This window comes from Hibiscus syriacus, unplaced genomic scaffold (assembly GCF_006381635.1).
Source record: "Hibiscus syriacus cultivar Baekdansim isolate YM2019G1 unplaced genomic scaffold, ASM638163v2 tig00110342_pilon, whole genome shotgun sequence".
NCBI classification, from domain to species: domain Eukaryota; kingdom Viridiplantae; phylum Streptophyta; class Magnoliopsida; order Malvales; family Malvaceae; genus Hibiscus; species Hibiscus syriacus.
Genome location: NW_024062693.1, coordinates 246,725 through 269,955, shown reverse-complemented (window position 1 = coordinate 269,955; position 23,231 = coordinate 246,725). Strand labels below are relative to the sequence as shown.

The following is a 23,231-nucleotide window of genomic DNA, read 5'->3' as shown; positions in this document are numbered from 1 at the left end:
GTCACGAAATGTGGTATTTGATGAAGCATCTTCTTGGTGGTCCTCAGAGAAGGAGGTGTTGCCAGATTCGAGAGAATTTGGAGACAAACTACAACAAAAGATGGGGGAGCATGATGTTCAACTTCAAACAAGTTCAGATGAATCAGAAGATCCAAATGGCGATGATGTCGAACAAAGAGTGACTCAGAATCCGTGGCAAACTGGCGTGTATCAACAACCAAACGAAGAAGGTGGGCCTAGTGAAACAGAAGAATCAATTCCACAATCTCAACTTCGAAGGTCAACAAGAATACGAAGGCCAAATCCCAAATATGCCAATGCAGCCATAATTGAAGAAGAAACGGAGCCTGAGACGTTCGAAGAAGCATCGAAGAGTTCTGAGTGGATGACAGCTATGAAAGAAGAGATCGATGCACTTCAGCAAAATCAAACTTGGGATATTGTACCAAAGATAAAAGATGTGAAACCCATATCTTGCAAATGGGTTTACAAGATAAAGCGCCGTCCAGATGGGTCAATCGAGAGGTACAAAGCGCGATTGGTAGCTCGTGGTTTCTCTCAACAGTATGGATTAGACTATGATGAAACATTTAGTCCAGTGGCGAAACTTACAACCGTACGAGTCTTACTTGCACTTGCAGCCAACAAAGACTGGAACTTGTGGCAGATGGATGTAAAGAATGCTTTCTTCATGGAGAGCTAGATCGAGAGATCTACATGACCCAACCAATGGGTTTTCAGAGTCAAGATCATCCTGAATATGTGTGTAAGCTGCGAAAATCACTCTACGGATTGAAACAAGCACCTAGGGCGTGGTATGGTAAGATTGCTGAATTTCTAACGAAAAGTGGTTATTCAGTAACACCTGCAGATTCTAGCTTGTTTGTCAAAGCCAATGAAGGTAAGCTAGCTATCGTGCTAGTGTACGTGGATGACTTAATCATAGCCGGTGATGATGAGGCAGAAATTCTTCAGACGAAGGAGAATTTATCAGTTCATTTCCAGATGAAGGAACTTGGACAACTTAAGCACTTCCTTGGTCTAGAGGTTGATCGTACACACGAAGGAATATTTCTATGTCAACAGAAATATGCTAAAGATTTGCTGAAGAGGTTTGGAATGCTCGAATGCAAGTCAACTTCAACGCCAATGGAACCAAATATCAAAATGTGTGCACATGAAGGAAAAGATTTGGAAGATGCAACAATGTATCGACAATTGGTAGGTAGTCTGATCTACTTAACCTTGATCCGACCTGACATTTCTTATGCAGTTGGTGTGATGAGTCGTATATGCAAAATCCAAGAAGCCTCATTTGGAAGCAGTTCGACGAATACTGAGATATGTGAAGAATACAATTGACTATGGTCTTTTGTACAAGAAAGGTGAAGACTGCAAGTTAGTTGGTTATTGTGATGCTGATTATGCAGGAGATCATGACACCAGGAGATCAACAACTGGGTATGTGTTTAAGCTTGGCTCCGAAATAATTTCTTGGTGTAGCAAAAGACAACCAACGATATCATTGTCAACCACTGAAGCTGAGTATCGAGCAGCAGCAATGGCAGCTCAAGAGAGTACATGGTTGATACAGTTGAAGAATAATCTACATCAACCAGTAGATTATGCAATTCCGTTGTATTGTGACAACCAATCGACAATTCGGCTGGCGGAGAATCCTGTCTTTCATGCAAGAACTAAACATGTGGAAGTACATTACCACTTTGTTAGGGAAAAAGTTTTGCAAGAAGAGATTGAGATGAGGCAAATCAAGACAGATGAGCAAATTGCTGACTTGTTTACAAAAAGCTTGAGTGTTGGAAAGTTTGAACATTTCCGTCGTCAGCATGGCGTGATTCAAAGAATGGAGGCTAACATTGAGGGGGAGTGTTGAAAATTCAATATTAGCCTATATGTTCACACCTAAATTAATTTGATGTCATTGCTTACATCAATTTAGTTTTGATGTCATTGCTTACATCAATTTAGTTAGGTGAAAATTAAGTATTTTTCTCATGTTTTAATTTCAATGGTTTAGATTATTTAGTGTTTATTTTAATGAGTGGTTTAGATTGTTTCTTGTAACCTATAAATACCCTACTTGTATTTGAGTTTTATCATCCAACAATCAAAGCTTAATTATAAGCATTTGAAAACTTTCTTAAGAGTTCTTCCCTTTTGCAATTTTGTGAGATTATTCTAAAGAGAGTTTTTTTTTCGATCAATTAGAGTTTTTACTCTATTTTGATTTAACAGGAAGCTCGTCTGGTTTGGTGCAATAAGTCTCGGCAAGATGTTCTTAATACGACGAGCCAGGAATCTGCGATCAATTTATGGAGAATAGAACAAAGGCTGATGGATAGAGGGGCTCGACACCTTAGGAATAAGAACCAAAGTTGTAATATTATGTTGCGGATCAATGCTTTGGTTACTCAACACTGTTCGGATCATATTACAAACGGAATCACCCAATATTTAAGTTATTTTTTTCTTTTTGTTTTTTATAAACTTAGATAACATTAAGATATTTTAAATAATAATATACTGAAAAAGAATCAAATATACAAAACAACAGAAGTGATAATTCACATTAAGCATCGAATTTAAATTGCAATAAGCCTTAAAAAAAATTTGTACAGTTAAATTTTAAACAAAAAATCACAATTACACAGTTAAACCTTCAAAAGAACAAGCATAGGGCATAGGCATACAACAGAACCGGGTTACATTTAACGAAATACACCACTTTTTTCTGGTGAGCTCCTGATGCAACAGCCTCTTTCATGGATTCCGACGGTTGTCCACGTGGATAACGTCCGATAGGTATGAACCGAAGAGGGTGTTATGGGATAAGATTATATCTCTAGAAATTATAAATTATCATATATTATAAGTATTTTCATTGATAATTTAATTCCACAGACTTGAAATTTTGTACTCCTAAATCTTTAATATAAATTTCTAGATTCACGTTCGTAACATAAAATTCTCTATCTGTCCTTAGTTGACCTGAAAACCTGCTTCTTATACGATGTCGTCGCTTTGGTATATAGAGGAGGGAAGAGGAAGCACAACAACACCAGGAGCAACATTGCTAGACAAAGAATCATGACATTGATGAAACTGTCTTTTACTTCCGCCTCGTTCTGCATGGTCCATGGAACCCCACCCACATTCATTCCGAACACTGACATATATTCGACGGCCTCATCTGTAATTACGACTTCGCATCCGCAACCACAATTTAATACTATAGTACAGATAAAAATCGAAGTATTACCTCCGGTGATTACCGATAAAGGAATGAATACGATGGAAAGAAAAGAGAGGTAGTAGAGTTTTTTGTTGATTTGCTCCGACTGCCATGTATTCAAACCGGTTTGAATTGCGGTGACACGGTTCGATAGAAATACGACATTCTCTTTCAGTCTCCTCAACCGTTCGATTAGCCCTTCGAGGGAGTTGATGTCTTGGCTTGAAAACCATGGTTTGGAAGAACATTTTTCCTTGACTAGGGGGAATACTTGCTCTCCGTGGGAGATCACATGAGATTTGGAGAAATGGGTAAAGAGGGTAGGCTTGTAAATGAATCGAGATTGAATTAATTGTAGATGTTTAATTTGTCCGGGGCCCATATCACTTGCAAATGAAAACAGTTCTGGGGGTTAAAAACCAGAAAAAACGTGGAGGCCATTCTTTATTTTTTCATTGGGGGTAATAAAAACTGAAATGAGCAGTTTTTTACGTGGAGGGAAATAAACTGTAAAGGGTCAGTTTTTAGGAAGGAACCTCCAGAAACAAAAGGGGGACGATCATCACAAATTAGAGGGAGGGGAGAGCAAAAGAAAAGGAGACCTCCATTTTCATTTTTTTTTTACAGAAAAACAGAAAGAACATTGTACTGGATTTTACTTCTATTTTGGAGATCAAAGGAAATAGAATTCACTTGTTTCAACGAACCAAGGCAATTCAAAGCAGATTCTTTCAAGGTTCATTTTCTTTATCATTATGTACAGTAGCATTTCCTTTGCCAATTTTCAATCTTTATTTATTTATTTTTTTCTTCGAATAAATCAGTAAATAAATTACATTTTATATGTCTAAAAAGTTCCATAAGAATTATAGCTTTAGGTTTTCATTCGAAATAAATACTAAGGAAATATGATAGGGATTTACCTGGACTGTTCGAATGCAATTAACTCCATTTTTTTCTTTGGTGCGTGTTCTAATATCAAAAGAAGGATAAGATTAGGATTTGTAAAATTTCTGAAACAAAACCAAGATAATAAGAAGAGAAAGGGTCTAGATAGTTTACCTCGCAACGCGTCATTGTTTGGTGTTGAACTCGTGGGCCTTAGAAGCTTGTGGGTGCATAGGTTCTTAGTGTTCGAGAGGTTTTAAAATGGTGATAATAAGGGATTTAGGGTGATTGTCGTTAGGAGTGGCCGAAGTGAGTGTATGACCTTTGGGTGGCCGGCCGAATGGAAGCGATGGAATTTTTTAGGGCCACTGCCGACTGTGAGTGGAGAGAATGAAGAGGGTTGGTGAGAACTTTGCCGTTAGGAGGTGACCGGAGTGAGTGTAGACCCTTTGATGAGTAGCCGAGCGGTGGTCGTCCGTCTATTCCACTGGTGAGGGATGATGGAGTGGCGATAGCTTTCTTTCTCTGGTGTGGGTAGTGTGCGAAGAAGGGGAGAGGGAAATTAAGAGTGTGGTTGTGTTTAGTTTAGTTTAGGTTTAGGTTTTTAATTAGGTTATATATTAGGCTTTTAGGATAATTTAAGTTTTTAGTCCTCCAAATGTATGCGTTTTTATACTTTAGCCGCGTATTTTTACTCTAGTTACTGGAAAGGACTGCTCGTTAATTTATCTTTTTGTGTTTGTTTCGATTTAATTATTTTCCAAATTTTGCTTTTAGTTGTAATTTTTTTGGTTATTTATGTTAAATCCTCTATATTTATGCGTGATTTTATTTAAGTCCCTGGATTATTTTTGATTTGAATGTTGAATTTTATATTTATTTAATTTAGTCATTTTTAATATGTATATATATTTTTTAAAATTTATAGTTTGGCATGTCATGTTTTTATTTTTATATTTGAATCACATTTGTATATTATAGGTTAGCATACATGATTTATAATTTTAAAATTAAAACATATGTATATAATTTTTTTTGTATGTTACATTGTATGATATTTTTAATTTTGTTTAATTAATTTTTGGCATGATATATTTTTTGCACAATTTGTATGATATCCTCATTTGCATAACTTGACATATTACATAATCGGACTAAGGGTAATACCCTTTTAATTTAAAATTGTTTTAAGTGGGTAGTTATAACTGATTTGAGGTCTGCTTTTAATGATTTTAAAATAAAAGTGTATCCCGAAAGTGAAACCAAAAAATTGATTCGTCACCTAAAATTTGGGAACGAGAGAAAAGGAAATGCTCGTTTATTTAAATATATCGAGAAAAGGTTCTTATATCTTTAAGATCTGGTCTCGATATTTGTAAATAATCGAACATTCTTTATCTTTCTAAAAGGACTTGGTAATTTTAATTTAATTTGTTTGAGTGCTTTTGAATGTTTTTAAATTTACGTCATTATTTTATGGGATCAAAAATTAAATTAAGTTTGAATTTGTAACGTTCATTGCAAAGACGTTAATTAATCGACTAGGTACCGATTTAGGGCGTTGTGGGGGTGCTAATCCTTCCCTACACGTAACCGACTCCCGAACTCGGATTTTGGTAACGCAGACCTCAATTTGTTGTTTTAATTAAAATTAATTTTTATTTAAAATGACAAAGCATTTTTGGGTGCCCAATCATACCCTAATCAAAGATTGGTGGCGACTCTTCGAACCGTATTTTTCGATCATAAAGTAAATCCAAAAATTTTTGAAACGAGAGGTCTTTTAAATCGTATTTGTTTTTAAATTAAAAAGAGATGATTAAGAATTAATGTGGTTTTTAAAATCTCACTTTTTTCACCTTTTAGAAAAAAATCGTTTAAACAGCTTGGCGACTCCGCTGGGGACTTTTTTTTAGAGAGTCAGGCCGATAGTCGATTAATTAAGTGTCTTTGCAATTGAAAATTACAAATTCATTTTAATTTGGTTTTTGATCCCTTGTTTGGTTTTTAATAAGTTTTGTTTTTATTTTGTTTGTATTTTGTTTATTTTGATTTTTTAATTTAATTCGATTAACAATTAAATAGTTGTACTAATTTGTTTGCTAATGATTTCAGATTAATTGTGTGAATTTAGGAAATTTTGAGTGTTTTTATTGTGTTTTTTCGCTTTTCCTCACACACTGCACAGTTGCATTATCATGACATGAGCTAAAACTTCGCTCCGTCCTAATTAAGTAGGAGTGAGAAACTATGCCCTCGTGTGGTTTTCACCTCCGCATGGGATAGTGGATCGCTTATAGAGCTCACGCCTTATGGTCCTCGTGATGGTAATCACCTCCGCATGGACATAAGGAGGTGTGTTCCCTCGAAATTGAACTCGATCCCATAAAGCCTGTGATGGGCTAGGATTGAGGGTTCGGCAACCCAAGGGGGCACCGACAAGGACAATTCGAGAACCTATTACTTTAGAACCTAACCCGGCATATAGTGAACGTAGAGCCTGAACTTAGGTTGAACCAAACCCGAACCTTAAGAATCCCGTGAGGAGGGTACACAAGGAAAAGCCTTTTTTTTAGTTATTTATTTTCATTTTTCAAATAAATGCATGCGAACTAGATATCATGCAGTTAGGTTTATTTTTTTGAATAAGCATGCGAACTAGATATCATGCGGTTAGGTTTATTTTTTGAATAAGCATGCGAACTAGATATCATGCGGTTAGGATTTATTTTTGTGAATAACAAAGCATGGGGGTAGATATCATGTTGGATAGGATCTGATAAAGCATGATTGGGTAGCCAGTATGTGGGTAGGATTCTTGAACAAATTATTATCCCGACTTAATTGCTTTATGTTTGCTAACCGATCTCTTGTTGTCTTTGCCTTGTTTCTTTTTCTGTTTTGCATTGCACTATCCATTACATGGTGTTGATTTGGGATTGATGTCCATATAGAAGGCCAGTAATATGGAACGAACGGTTCAGAAAGAGGTTGAGGACAATGCCGATGTTCTGAGGTGGTCGGAACAATCCCAACTGACCAACGGGGACAGTGTGATGCCTGGATATGTGTCAGAATTATTTGGTTACACTCACATCAACGTGCGTCAGAATGATCTAAGTGAGCTAAAGGAGATATGGGGAAGATGGACAATAGCCGATAGGGAGATGTTTTATCAGTTGTACGATGATATTCCTTATCTTCTGGATGTTCCTATTGACCAAAATCTGTTTAGAGCATTGGCACAGTTCTGGAACCCGGCTTATAGTTGTTTCACATTTGGTAGAGTGGATCTGACACCAACAATAGAGGAGTATCAAGCTTTGGTCCGTTGTCTGAGGTCCCAGATAGATAGAATATATACCAAGCTGCCAGTCACTCCTTCGTTTAAGAAGAAATTACTATTGATGACCAGAATGAGTGAAGATTGGGTAGTCAGAAACATTAAGAAGAAGGGAGACAGTGAGTGCATCTCTTGGGTTGCTTTGAAAGAAGTAATTGCTCATCACCCTGATAAGAGAAAGAAGCTTGACTTGTTTGCTTTAGGGATTTATGGGCTCGTTATTTTTCCAAAGGTGTTAGGATATGTAGACGTATCAGTCGTTGACCTGTTTGAAAGATTAGACAAACACGTGGATCCTGTTCCAGCAATTTTAGCTGTGACGTTCCGGTCCTTGAGTTCTTGTAGGCGCAAAGGAGAAGGACGCTTTATAGGATGTGCGCCTTTGCTGCTAGTGTGGATTCTGAGTCATTTCAAACATGTTGAAAGAGCACCAGAACGAGTGTTTCTAGAGGGGTTTTCGCCTTTGAAGGATTTTCTTTCTAAAGAATGGCCTGGGGGCTTCACCGAAGAAAAATGGATGGTCATCTTCAAGGATATCAGAGATGGTGATATTTTATGGCGAGCTTCGTGGAATGTCTCTTCGGCTATACTTTACCGATGTAGAGAGCGAGATTGGGTTCCTTTGTCAGGTATATGGGGTTCTGTTGGGTATGCACCGCTACTAGTTTCTAGACAGTATGGATCAAGGCAGTTCATTCCAGCCACATGGGACTTGGTAGGGTCGGATTTTGCATTCAAAGGAGATCAATATAAGGGTAAAGTTAAAGGGGTTGCTGAGGCTTGGAAGCAAACTCGTCGTGTGAATCTGTTCACTTATGATCTCGAGTTATCTTAAGAGTACGAGCAGTGGAGAAGCGGTCGAGTAAATGACAACATCCCGATAGTGAATCCTGAAAATATTCAACCGGTGGAGGAACAGTTGAGAGTGGTGCCATCTCCATTAGAGTTAGCCAAGCGAGATTTCGAAGCAGAACAGAGACAATGGAGAATGACTTTACAGAAGCTAGAAGATGAAGTGTATCAAAAGGGATTGGAGATTGACATTCAGAAGAGTAGAGCAGATCGAATTGAAAAAGTAGAGAAGCAACTTCGGCTAGACTTTGACGATCTTCGGTCAACTTATCAGCGAATGGTAAAAGCTCAGGCAGGTTCTAGCTCGAGTAAGTGTGTCGAATTGAGGCAAGAGGTGGTGAACCTCAAAAGAGTAACCGGAGAGAGTCAAGCAGAGCTCAAGCAAAGCAGACACCAAGTGAAGATTTTATCGAAAGAAAATGATTCTTTAGAGCAGCGGTTACAAGAGAGTCAAGCCCAGAATGAGAAGTTGAAGGAAAAAATTTCAAGTTTAGAGAATGCATTACGACGATACCGAAGAAGGGAATGTAGCTCAAGCCGTGGGGAAGTTGAAAGTCTGAAAAAACAAGTGAGTGAGCTTGAAGCCATGGTTCAAGATTTTCAGAGGCAAGCAAGTGAGCTATCGATAGTTCCTTATGAGGGGGATATACAGTGGCGTTTTCGATGGGAGCGAGCTCAGGCGAGAGTTAAGCAAAGAGATGACCTTATTGCTTGTTACCTAGGACACGCGCGGAGAATAGCTCAATATTTGGTCATTTTATCCAAGGAAGCTTCCGATGTGACTGAAGAACTGGATCCCGAGGCTGAAGAAAACCATAAGATCGTGGAGTTGTTAGCACATGTACAACAAATAGGAGAGATGGTGAAGATTTATTTGTGATATGTTTCAACTTTGTAATTGAACGTCGTTCTAATATAAAGAGTTGTTCTAAGGATTCGTTCCAGGATCAACACCCTACATTTTGCATATGCATTTTTAATACATTTAAATTTTTGCATCGCATTTTATTCATTCATAATCATATATTTCATATTCATTAATAAATATCATCGATAACAAAATGACTCTGTGACAGAGTAATACTAGAAAATCCCAAGCATATCTACAGAACCAGGAAGAAAGTTATGGAGGATAAACTTGCCCAAATTGAGAAGGCTCAGTTGGAGTTACAAGATAATATCAAGAAAATGCAAGAAGATATGATGAATGCCCAAAAGGAGATGTTTGCCAAGTTTGTGAGTATGTTAGAAGGAAGAAATCCAGAACATGGGAAAAGCCCTATGCCAGAAGGTGTAACTGAGGAACCACTTCATCATCCAGGGTTAACCCCAGAACAATCTCAGAACGTTCAAGTGACCCCTGTTCATATCGGGAAGGTGCACATTAATCCAGTCGGTGCTTCTGTTAACGTACAGCCTGGATCTAGTTCGTATCAGGAAGAACATCAATATCATCAAGTTTCGGACCTTGATGAAGAAGCCAAGAAAAACCAAAACGATCCGCTGGAAGAGAAATGGAAACAACTAGAAAGATAAGTCAGAGCCATGAAGGGAGATACTAGTGTCTATGGATTCGACGCAAAGGAATTAAGTCTAGTTCCGGATTTGGTTTTACCTCCAAAGTTCAAAGTTCCTGACTTTGAGAAGTTTGATGGTACCAGGTGCCCATCTGCGCATATCACAATGTTTTGTAGGAAGATGATCGGATACATAGGGGACGATTAATTGTTGATACACTGCTTTCAGGAAAGCTTAGCTGGTTCGGCAATACGGTGGTATAACCAGCTGAGTAGAGCTAATATTAAATCGTGGAAAGACTTGGCTAAGTCCTTTCTTGAGCAATACAAACATGTAAAAGATGTTAGGCCCAACAGGATGATGTTGCAAGGAATGGAAAAGAAGTCTAACGAGAGTTTTAGATAATATGCTCAAAGATGGAGAGATGTAGCAGTGCAAGTCCACCCGCCATTGGAAGAGGAGGAAACAAATATGCTTTTTGTCAACACCTTAAAGGCTCCTTTTTTCTCGTATCTTATCGGTAATCCTTATCGAAGTTTTGCTGATGTAGTTACGACGGGAGAAATAATTGAAATGGCTGTTAAGAGTGGGAAGCTCGAGGGAAGAGAGTCTAGTAAGAGGCCACCAACGAGGAAAAAGGAAAACGAAGTCTGTAATGTGAGGCAGTACGATTCTAATAACATCATTATTTCCCGTCCTCAAGGAGTAGGGTCATCAATACAAAATGTCAATAGACAATGAGCAAGGGACCAGAGGAGAGAGAGGCCTCAATCCCCATCCCGATGACTTATAAGGAATTGTTTCAGATTTTGTATAATCGGCACGTGGTTTTGCCGTATCACGTGACTCCAATGCAACCTCCTTTACCCAAATGGTATGATGCTAGTGCTCAGTGTGAGTACCATGCAGGGAACCCTGGGCATTCCATTGAGAATTGTACTACTTTTAAGAAGGTTGTCCAAGCTTTGAGAACGAGGAATGCCATCAACTTTGGTGATAGTGAGCAGCCAAATATAGCTCAGAATCCGTTGCCAAGCCATGCAGAGGTAGGAGTTAACGCGATTACTGAAGAGAAAGGAAAGAGAATTGTAAGGAATGTTAGTGAGGTGGTATCACCCATGAGTTGGGTGTGGTGCCAGATAGTCAAGGTAGGATTGTTGAAGCCCAGTTTGATGGGTGAACAGTTTAACAGTGGAGAGGTATGTCAGTATCATAACAGTGAAGAACACAGTATTCAGCAATGTCCTGACTTCTTATCTTTGGTACAAGACATGATGGACAGTAAAGAAATTGAGTTCTTTAGAGAGATTGCTGAAGAAGAGAAAGCGGAAGTTTGCGCTTCAGAAGAATCGTCTAAAGGGGTATACAATGCCAGTTGTCCTCTAATTATTACTCCCAAGAATCGAATTGCTGAGAAGGTAGCCCCGAAAGTGGTTATTACACCTCCATCTCCATTCCCGTGTCGGGATAATAAACAAGTGCCTTGGAGATATGATTGCCAGATGGGAGATGTAACAAAAGAGAATGAGGAAGTAGATGAGGTGGGATGCTTTACTAGAAGCGGTAGGTGTTATTCTTTTAATCCACCTAAAGAGTCTGAGAAAAAGGTTGCAGTTGATAAGAATTTTTGAAGTTTCTGAAACACATTGAGTACAGTGTTGTTGAACAGTTACACAAGTTGCCTGCCCGTATTTCTGTTTTATTATTACTTTTGAGTTCAGAGGCCCATAGGAATGCTCTGTTAAAGGTTTTGAACCAGACTTTTGTTCCGAAAAAGTTACCCATTGAAAAGTTGGACCAGTTAGTTTCCAATATACAAGCTGATAATTTTTTATCTTTTTCTGAGGATGAGATCCCTTTTGGGATGATTGGTAGTCAGAAGGCTTTGCACATTACAGTTAAATGTAAATGGCATGTGTTGTCCCGGGTTTTGGTTGATAATGGTTCGGCTTTGAATGTGATGCCCTTAGTGACTTTGAAGAAGCTTCCATTAGATAGTACGCTTATGAGAACCTGCCAAAGTGTGGTTCGATCTTTCGATGGGACTAAAAGAGAAGTGTTGGGAAATATTGATGTTCCTCTGAATATTGGTCCAGCAACTTATGAAGTGGAATTTCTCGTAATGGACATTATGCCTACGTATAATTGTTTGTTGGGAAGGCCTTGGATTCATCAGGCCGGTGCAGTTCCGTCCACATTGCACCAGATACTGAAATTTGTGATCAATGGAAGGTTGGTATGTATTCATGCTGAAGAGGACATTATTGCTTTTGTTTCTACTACTGCTCCGTATATTGAAGTTGATGAGCAAGCCATCGAGTGTTCTTTCAGATCGTTGGAGTTTATTAATGCTATGTTTATGGCCGAAGGTAGGAAGATACCAAAGCCTCGATTGTCAAACTGTACCAAGATGGGGCTCAAATTGACTCTTGGAAGAGGAGCGAAAGTTGGAAAGGGGTTAGGTCGACAGTTGCAAGGACTGGTGAATCCAATATGCCCTATTACTAAAAGATATCGATTTGGTTTGGGGTATCAGCCAACTCCGAGGGATAAGCTGAGGGGAATTAAGAAGGGTCAGGAAATGAGAAAGGCCAGACTAGCTGGTGAAGACCTTAGCTGGGAACCCATGATCTTCTCGCCGTTGAGCAGCATTTTCATATCTGGGGGATATATGTTTCAAGGGAATTCAAGGAACACTGAGGTGATGGTTGAGGATGCCTTGGGAGATTTAGGCATTAACGTTATAACTGATGATGAATTTGAGGAAATGAGAGTTATGGGCATTTATCCTGCACCGCCGGGCTTCGTGTTGAACAATTAGACCACGGAAGAACTGCCTGTAGTTTACAAATATTTTACAGAGTAATGCACTAGAACTTTCTCCTTGTTATTCATATCCTGGGGCAATAGGTGATTTTATGTAAAGGGTTAAGCTGTTTGTTTTTTCTTGCTTTCAATAAAAGATGCATTCTGTTAGTTCCAAATGGCAAACATTCTCCCATGTATTTCATTAATTCATTCTTTGTTGTATATATGTATATATGTATATATTTATTTATTTCTATTTATTTATATGGGAAAAGATCCTCCCATATGTATATATGTATATATGTATATATATCTTCTCTTTCATTATTTTTTCAGGAGCTCAGATATCAATAATATGAATGCCAATGACTCTTACCCGGAGATTGATTTCGAGAAGCCTATATATCAATGGGAAATCGAGGATTGTGATGATGATGAAGGATGTGAACTACCTTCTGAATTGCTGAAAATGATGGAAAATGAAGATAAGCAGATTCTGCCTCATAAAGAGTCTACTGAGATTTTGAATTTAGGGACAGATGAGGATAAGAGAGAAGTAAAGATTGGTATCACTCTGCCAGTTGGAGGTCGACAATATCTGATAGAATTGCTTCAAGAATACAAAGATGTGTTTTCTTGGTCATACGAAGATATACCGGGTTTAGATACAGAATTGGTTGTTCACAAACTGCCAATAAAGGCTGAATGTAAACCGGTACAACAAAAACTGAGAAGAATGAGACCAGAGATGCTGCTCAAGATTAAAGAGGAAGTGAAAAAACAATTTGATGTCGGGTTTCTTAAAGTGGCCAAATATCCTGAATGGGTGGCGAATATTGTCCCAGTACCGAAGAAGGATGGAAAAGTTCGAATGTGTGTCGACTACAGAGATTTCAACCGAGCTAGTCCAAAGGATAATTTTCCTTTTCCACATATAGAGACTCTAGTAGATAATACTGCTGGAAATTCTTTGTTCTCTTTTATGGATGGTTTCTCTGGCTATAATCAAATTAAGATGAACCCTGAAGATATGGAAAAAACGACGTTCGTTACCATGTGGGGAATATTTTGTTATAAAGTAATGCCGTTTGGATTGAAGAACGCCGGGGCAACATATCAAAGGGCCATGGTGACATTATTTCACGACATGATGCATAAAGAAATAGAAGTTTATGTCGATGATATGATTGTCAAAGCTAAGACAGAGGAAGAACATATTGTGAATTTGAGAAAACTCTTTAAAAGACTAAGAAGATGCCAGCTAAAACTCAACCCAAATAAATGTATTTTTGGGGTGACATCTGGGAAGCTGTTGGGATTCATAGTAAGTGGAGAAGGAATTGAAATAGATCCAGATAAAGTAAAGACTATTCAAGACTTGCCACCCCCACGAACACAAAAAGAAGTCAGGGGATTTTTGGGGAGATTGAATTATATAGCCCGGTTTATTTCACAGCTGACGGAAAAGTGTGATCCCATATTCCGCCTTCTTCGTAAGAATAACTCAGGGGAATGGAGTGAGGATTGTCAAAGAGCTTTTGAAGCAGTGAAAAGATATTTGTCGAGCACTCCAATCCTAGCGCCACCTATCTCAGGCAAACCCTTATTCTTTATTTGTCAGTTTATGAAAATTCAATGGGGTGTGTGTTGGGGCAACATGACCAAACTGAGAAGAAAGAAATGGCTATTTATTATCTCAGCAAGAAGTTCACTGAATGTGAGACAAGATACTCACCCATTGAAAAGTTGAGTTGCGCTTTAGTATGGGCTACCCGAAGGCTTAGACAATATATGTTGTATCATACTACTTGGCTTATATCCAAGCTTGATCCCTTGAAATATCTAATGGGTTTGCCTGCATTATCTGGAAGATTAGCTTATTGGTAGATCTTATTGTCCGAATTTGACATCCAGTATGTAAACCAGACGACAATTAAAGGAAGTGCTATAGCGGAATTCATTGCAAGCAGGGCTTCGGAAGAATATGAGTCGTTGAGATTTGATTTCCCAGATGAGGATTTAATGGCCATTTCGGTAGAAGAAGAAGTGGCATCCACTAGTAAATATTGGAAGTTGAACTTCGATGGTGCTTCAAATGCCATGGGACATGGAATCGGGGCAATTTTGGTCTCCCCATAGGGAGAGCATTATCCTTTCACCAGTCGGCTTAATTTTGATTGTACTAACAATATGGCCGAGTATGAAGCTTGTGTTCTAGGTCTTAGAGCTGCTGTTGAACGCAAAGTAAAAATGCTCAAGGTGTATGGGGATTCAGCTTTGGTAATATACCAGCTCAGAGGAGAATGAGAGACAAAAGATCCCAAGCTTGTAGAATACCGTAAGTTGGTTATGGAACTTGTTGAAGAATTTGAAGAAGTAACTTTCAATTACCTCCCCAGAGAAGAGAATCAAATGGAAGATGCCTTAGCCACACTGGCAATGGCATTTAAGATGAGCGAGCATTCAAATATGATGCCCATTGAAATGAAGGCTTATGAGAATCCAGCCCATTGTTTTAATATTGAAGAGGAAGAAGATGGAAACCCCTGGTATTATGATATCTTGCAATATATAAGGTATCAGAGTTATCCAGAATAGGCCACTGAGAATGATAAGAGAACCATTAGAAGAATGCCATCAGGGTATGTGCTTGATGGTGAGACTCTATACAAGAAAAGTATGGATCAGGTCTTGTTAAGATGTGTGGACGCGAAAGAAGCCAAATTGATTCTTTAAGAAGTGCATGAGGGAATATGTGGTACCCATGCTAATGGGCATGCTATGGCTAGGCAGATTATGAGATTTGGGTATTATTGGTCAACTATAGAAACAGACTGTATTAATTATGCCCGAAAAAATCACAAATGTCAGATTTATGGAGATAAAATACATACTCCTCCTTATCCATTGCATGTAATGACAGCGCCGTGGCCATTCTCAATGTGGGGCATGGATGTTATTGGACAAATTTCGCCCAAAGCTTCAAATGGTCATCGCTTCATTCTGGTAGCCATAGATTATTTCACCAAGTGGGTAGAAGCGGCTTCTTACGCAAATGTTACCCAGTCTACAATATGCAAAATTTTAAAGAAGTAGATCATTTGTAGATATGGTTTGCCCGAGAGGATTATCTCCGATAATGCGTTGAATTTAAACAATAAGATGATGGACTCGGTCTGTAAACAGTTCAAAATAAAGCATCATAATTCCACCACTTATCGCCCAAAGATGAATGGGGCAATAGAGGCGGCTAATAAAAACATTAAAAGGCTCATAGAGAAAATGGCTGAGACCTATAAGGATTGGCATGAGAAGTTGCCCTTTGCTCTGTTTGCTTATCGAACTTCTGTACGAACTTCAACTAGGGCAACTCCATTTTCTCTGGTATATGGGATGGAAGTTGTCTTACCTATTGAGGTGGAAATTCCCTCACTTCGAATTTTGTTAGATGTGAAGCTCGATGAGGCAGAATGGGTCCAGGCTAGGTATGACCAGTTGAATTTGATTGAAGAAAAGAGATTGAAAGTTATTTGTCATGGTAAGATGTACCAAAAACGTATGATACGGGCACATGGTAAGAAAGTTCGCCTTCGAGAATTCCATGAGGGAGATTTGGTGCTTAAAAGGATTTTGCCTATTCAGAAGGATTTCAGAGGAAAATGGATGCCCAATTGGGAAGGACCTTATGTTGTCAAGAAAGCCTTTTCCGGGGGAGCTCTAGTCTTAACTGAAATGGATGGATTAGAATTACCATATCCAGTGAATTCCGACGCTGTTAAGAGATATTTCGCTTGAAGAAAAAAGAAAAATAATGAAAAAAAGAGAAAATAAGAAAAAAAAAGAGAGAAAAGAAGAAAGAAAAAAATGAAGAAAATAAAAAAAAATGAAAAATGAAAAATGAAAAATGAAAAAAGAAGAAAGAAGAAAGAAGAAAGAAGAAAGAAGAAAAAAAGAAAAAGAAAAAGAAATAAAATGAGGGTTCAAGATGAAAACCCGAAAAAGGCGTCTTGAAACCAAAGGAGGTCTCAAGTTGAAAACTCGCGAAGGGCGACTTGAGTTTTGTTTAAATTCAGAATTTGTGCATGGTGGAGGTTCTGAATCAATTTTGGAAGTGGAAAGAGCTCCTGATATGGATAGTAACAATGACAGTTGGTGATCAGGGATGAGACCAAAGATTAATGAGTCTCGATTGAAATAACCAAGAGAAATTGAATGCACGTGAGATTCAATACTGGTTTAGGGCATCCAATGATGGAGATTTGGGAGTTTAGAAGTAGCTTCATACTATTAAGCATCACAAATTTGGAGATCATTTTGACAGAAACTACACTCGAGACATTCTAACGGCGTGCCAGTTCAAAAGCATTTGCATTATTGATATTTGAAGACGCCTACTCTTTTGTTCTTTTACTGTTTCCAGTTAAAAGTTTGCCATGAAATTATCTAAAAATTCTTTGCATTATATAAATAACGAGATTTATTTTCTTGTTAATTTTCCTTTTGCAAGCATCTTATTTTGAAAGGTTAAAACATATAACTTAACTTGAAGTACATAAGATCATTTTGTATTATTGTGCAAAAGGTTTTGGAAAATACAGGTATTATGAAGCTGACAATGGTTTAAACATGTAATCTTGTGTGGCTATAGGAAACTAAAACCTTGGAGTTCATAGAAAATCTCGGCCATTAAAAGACGACCCAAGGATATTTGCATACATTTGGTCATGGGTACTAGTGGGTTTCAAGAAAGAAAGAAGTCAAGGTCCTGTTAAACCGAATGATATGGTATTGAGATTGTCAACTGGAGTGAACTGGTCAAATGTTTTGTGCCCAAGATGAAGCCGAGTTCCATTGAGATCAAAAGGAGATAGAGTTTCTTCGAAGAAGAAAATGCATCAAATTGCATATTTGCATACATTTAGGCATATATAGGATCATGGAACTCATAATTGCATGATGACTTAAGCGTTTGCAGGTTTCCTAATGATAGTTGAAGATTGAAGATATTGAAGCATCGAGATGAAGATACCTGGTCTTGAGATTTTGACAAGAATGATGTTTATACGAAAATTGAGTCAAAGCAGATTCAAATATCCAATGGCTTTCAGACAAGTTTTCATGATGAAGATGAATTTTTAGAAATTTTCTCAAATTCTAAATTTTTGAATATAATATTTTCAAGCATATGTTCATGATTGATAATGTTTGATTTTCAGGTTTGACCTTCAAAATAAGTCAATTTTAAGCCTTCACGAAAGAGTTGTGAAGCAATTAAATCTATAAGCCTTCACGGAAGAGTAGTGAAGCAAACTCGTTTGTTGAAGATTGAGTCCTATACTCTCTGAAGGAATAGGGAGCGGACAAGTTTGTTGAAGATTGTTCGAGTTCTATACTCTCTGAAGGAATAGAGAGTGAACCCGTTTGTTGAAGATTGTTCGAGTTCTATACTCTCTGAAAGAATAGAGAGCGGACCCGTTTGTTGAAGATTGTTCGAGTTTTGTACTCTCTGAAGAAATAGAGAGCGGACCCATTTTATGAAGATTGTTCGAGTTTTATACTCTCTGAAGGAATAGAGAGCGAACCCATTTGTTGAAGATTGTTCGAGTTCTATACTCTCTGAATGAATAGGGAGTAGACACGTTTGTTGAAGATTATTCGAGTTCTATACTCTCTGAAGGAATAGAGAGCGGACCCGTTTGTTAAAGATTGTTCAAGTTCTATACTCTCTGAAGAAATAGAGAGCGAACTCGTTTGTTGAAGATTGTTCAAGTTCTATACTCTCTGAAGAAATAGAGAGCGAACTCATTTGCTGAAGAATGTCCGAGTCTTATACTCCTTGAAAGAATAGGGAGCGGACCCGTTTGCTAAAGATTATTCGAGTCTTATACTCCCTGAACGAATAGGGAACAGACACATTTGCTGAAGATTGTTCGAGTCTTATACTCCCTGAAGGAATATGGAGCAGACCCGTCATTCGAAATTTTTTAAAGTTTCATTTATCCCGAAGTAACAGTGGAGTGCTTTAATCTTTTGAAGTTCTCATGGCCGGACAAATTTGACCATCTTTTAATCTTTGCTCTATTCTCGTTACACGACAATAAGCAAAGAGGGGCAGCTGTAGATGTTTAATTTGTCCGGGGCCCATATCACTTGCAAATGAAAACAGTTCTGGGGGTTAAAAACCAGAAAAAACATGGAGGCCATTCTTTATTTTTTCATTGGGGGTAATAAAAACTGAAATGAGCAGTTTTTTACGTGGAAGGAAATAAACTGTAAAGGGTCAGTTTTTAGGAAGGAACCTCCAGAAACAAAAGGGGGACGATCATCACAAATTAGAGGGAGGGGAGAGCAAAAGAAAAGGAGACCTCCATTTTCATTTTTTTTTACAGAAAACAGAAAAACAGAAAGAACATTGTACTGGATTTTACTTCTATTTTGGAGATCAAAGGAAACAGAATTCACTTGTTTCAACGAACCAAGGCAATTCAAAGCAGATTCTTTCAAGGTTCATTTTCTTTATCATTATGTACAGTAGCATTTCCTTTGCCAATTTTCAATCTTTATTTATTTATTTATTTTCTTCGAATAAATTAGTAAATAAATTACATTTTATATGTCTAAAAAGTTCCATAAGAATTATAGCTTTAGGTTTTCATTCGAAATAAATAATAAGGAAATAGGTTAGGGATTTACCTGGATTGTTCGAATGCAATTGACTCCATTTTTTCTTTGGTGCGTGTTCTAATATCAAAAGAAGGATAAGATTAGGCTTTGTAAAATTTTTGAAACAAAACCAAGATAATAAGAAGAGAAAGGGTCTAGATAGTTTACCTCGCAACGCGTCATTGTTTGGTGTTGAACTCGTGGGCCTTAGAAGCTTGTGGGTGCATAGGTTCTTAGTGTTCGAGAGGTTTTAAAATGGTGATAATAAGGGATTTAGGGTGATTTCCGTTAGGAGTGGCCGAAGTGAGTGTAGGACCTTTGGGTGGCCGGCCGAATGGAAGCGATGGCATTTTCGAGGGCCACGACCGACTGTGAGTGGAGAGAATGAAGAGGGTTGGTGAGAACTTTGCCGTTAGGAGGTGACCGGAGTGAGTGTAGGCCCTTTGATGAGTAGCCGAGCGGTGGTCGTCCGTCTATTCCACTGGTGAGGGATGATGGATTGGCGATAGCTTTCTTTCTCTGGTGTGGGTAGTGTGCGAAGAAGAGGAGAGGGAAATTAAGAGTGCGGTTGTGTTTAGTTTAGTTTAGGTTTAGGTTTTTAATTAGGTTATATATTAGGCTTTTAGGATAATTTAAGTTTTTAGTCCTCCAAATGTATGCATTTTTATACTTTAGCCGCGTATTTTTACTCTAGTCACTGGAAAGGACTGCTCGTTAATTTATCTTTTTGTGTTTGTTTCAATTTAATTATTTTTCAAAATTTGCTTTTAGTTGTACTTTTTTTGGTTATTTATGTTAAATCCTCTATTTTTATGCGTGTTTTTATTTAAGTCCTTGGATTATTTTTGATTTGAATGTTGAATTTTATATTTATTTAATTTAGTCATTTTTAATATGTATATATATTTTTTAAAATTTATAGTTTGGCATGTCATGTTTTTGTTTTTATATTTGAATCACATTTGTATATTATAGGTTAGCATACATGATTTATAATTTTAAAATTAAAACATATGTATATAATTTTTTTTGTATGTTACATTGTATGATATTTTTAATTTTGTTTAATTAATTTTTGGCATGACATATTTTTTGCACAATTTGTATGATATCCTCATTTGCGTAACTTGACATATTACATAATCGGACTAAGGGTAATACCCTTTTAATTTAAAATTGTTTTAAGTGGGCAGTCATAACTGATTTGAGGTCTGCTTTTAATGATTTTAAAATAAAAGTGTATCCCGAAAGTGAAACCAAAAAATTGATTCGTCACCTAAAATTTGGGAACGAGAGAAAAGGAAATGTTCGTTTATTTAAATATATCGATAAAAGGTTGTTATATATTTAAGATCTGGTCTCGATATTTGTAAATAATCGAACATTCTTTATCTTTCTAAAACGACTTGGTAATTTTAATTTAATTTGTTTGAGTGCTTTTGAATGTTTTTAAATTTACGTCATTGTTTTATGGGATCAAAAATCAAATTAAGTTCGAATTTGTAAAGCTCATTGCAAAGACGTTAGTTAATTAATACTTCCCCACACGTAACCGACTCCCGAACTCGGATTTTAGTAACGCAGACCTCAATTTGTTGTTTTAATTAAAATTAATTTTTATTTAAAATGACAAAGCATTTTTGGGTGCCAAATCACACCCTAATCAAAGATTGGTGGCGACTCTTCGAACCGTATTTTTCGATCGTAAAGGAAATCCAAAAATTTTCGAAACGAGAGGTCTTTTAAATCGTATTTGTTTTTAAATTAAAAAGAGATGATTAAGAATTAATGTGGTTTTTAAAATCTCACTTTTTTCACCTTTTAGAAAAAAAATCGTTTAAACATTAATAAGATTAAGTTCATGTTCGTTTGTTTATTTTTGAAGATGTTCATATAATATTATGTTGGTTTGTTTATTTTTGAAGATTTTTATGTTTGTTCGTGAAATATTCGTTTAGCATTTATGAACATGATGGTCAAAATGATGAAACTATACCATTAGTCCTTAAGCTCTTTAAGAATCACAATTTAAACTCTAAAGTTCATCATATGTTTAATTTAGTCTATACTTTCACTAATATTTAAAATATAAAAAAATATAAGAAGAAAGAGAATCGAGTAAACAAACCGATAAACAACCTTATAAATTAATCAATAAATGAGCTTTCAAACGAGCTTGTTCGTGAACATAAATGATTTGTTTGTTTATTAAGTGAACATAAAAGTTTTATTTATGCCGAACATAAACGAATGTTATATGAACGATTCAGTTTGATAACACTATGCTTAGTTACACTCTTAAAAAGAGGGTTTCATTGCACAGCCGTGGATTCTCGTAGACAAGACAAATTACCAGCAGGAGACGTTGCAAATTTAGATGCATTTTGGGGAATCGTCTATCGTCTAGCATCTCCATCTTCAAAGCAAATCCACCTGAGATTAACCAGATCTTCATCTACATATAACTTCATTGCTAAGATAAAATGTGCTGTACATACTTGACATGCAAGTAATCAGGCAAGTATTCTGTTTATACAAAATTTACTTACCTCTATCCAACTGAAGCTCCACTGCTTCTAGCTCCATCTCGAGTTTCGTAACGACATCCTGAAGGTGATCGACGTGAGTGTCGGTGATGTGAACCACAAGGTTCGAGATGGATTTCGGAACCGGATTATCGGCCTCCTCGGAGTGGCTCATTGTGAACAGGAACTCTAGTACATGTTCTTTGATAACAATCCCACTCCCTCCCGTCATTCTTCTATGATTACACGAATTTTCGACACTAGGAATCTCCGAGAGAAGGGATTGACCGGTCGGCGAGAAACCTAGTCTCGGAACACGCCCCAGGGACACGGTGATTACCGAATTCTCGGTGATCCTCGCGGCTATCCTAAATGTAAAACTACTAGTGGCAGGGCCGGGTGAGTTAACCCGAAAGACGAGCGCTCCGTCGACATGACCACAAAACGGACCGTTGCTAACGAGTGAGAGAATGTCTTGGAGCTTCAAAGGTGGACAAAGAACATCTATAAGGTATTGTGCTGATAGAGAAAACCTTTGTTTCACTTTCGGAAGTTCTACATGGTACCAACAAAACTCCTTGCCTTCACCGTCGGTAAGATCCCAGTCCTTGTCAGAATAATTTCCGAGACCATCGAAAAAAATATGCTTTCTGTCGCACCATACCGGGAAAACGTGTCGGAAGCTTGTCGGGGACGGGAAAAGCAATAGAAGAGGACTGCCTGACCAATCCCACAGTTTCTCCATCCCCAGACGGTACTTCCTCAGCTAAATTCATTACTTTTGGCCAATGATGTTTACAGAATACAATGAATCGAATCAAGATTGCACAACTCAGAAAATTTCTAATTCAACTATTCAGTTAAACCCAGTGTGGGGTTTCAGATTATTCAAAGAAAAAACTGTTTCTTGAAGGTAAAATGTAGATTTTTTTTTCAAGTTTCAAAAAAAAAGGTAACGGCAGAGACTGAGAAATAACAGTTTGAGAAGAGCAAAGTGCTAATCACAATTCGGCTTTAGTCGTGATTAGCACAGGCAAATTAGATACGAATGAGAAGAAGTTTTATCAGATTAAAGAAGGAAAGAAAGATTGACAAGAAGTGAAAAGAGGAAAAATATAGATAATTCATGAGATGGGGGAGAGAGCTATAGAACTCAATGATTTTTATTATCATCTTCTAGTTTTAGAATTTTTTGTGTCAATCCCTTTTTCTTTGACCCAGCAAATTGCAATGGGAGGGAGAGCAAATGCTCAAGATATGCCGCAAGTTCGGAACCCAAAGATTTTTTGGTATGTGGCGAACCGTTCCTTCTTGACTTTCATGATTTATTTTCATGACCTGTGTAAATATAATGTAAATATAAATTATAATATATATATAT

The 23,231-nt window shown here is 37.4% G+C and overlaps 1 pseudogene; it reads right to left on the bottom strand.

The window, feature by feature from the left end:
- Positions 1–2,990: 2,990 nt before the first annotated feature.
- On the bottom strand, positions 2,991–22,626 carry LOC120120624 (annotated as a pseudogene).
- Between the last annotated feature and the right edge of the window lie 605 nt (positions 22,627–23,231).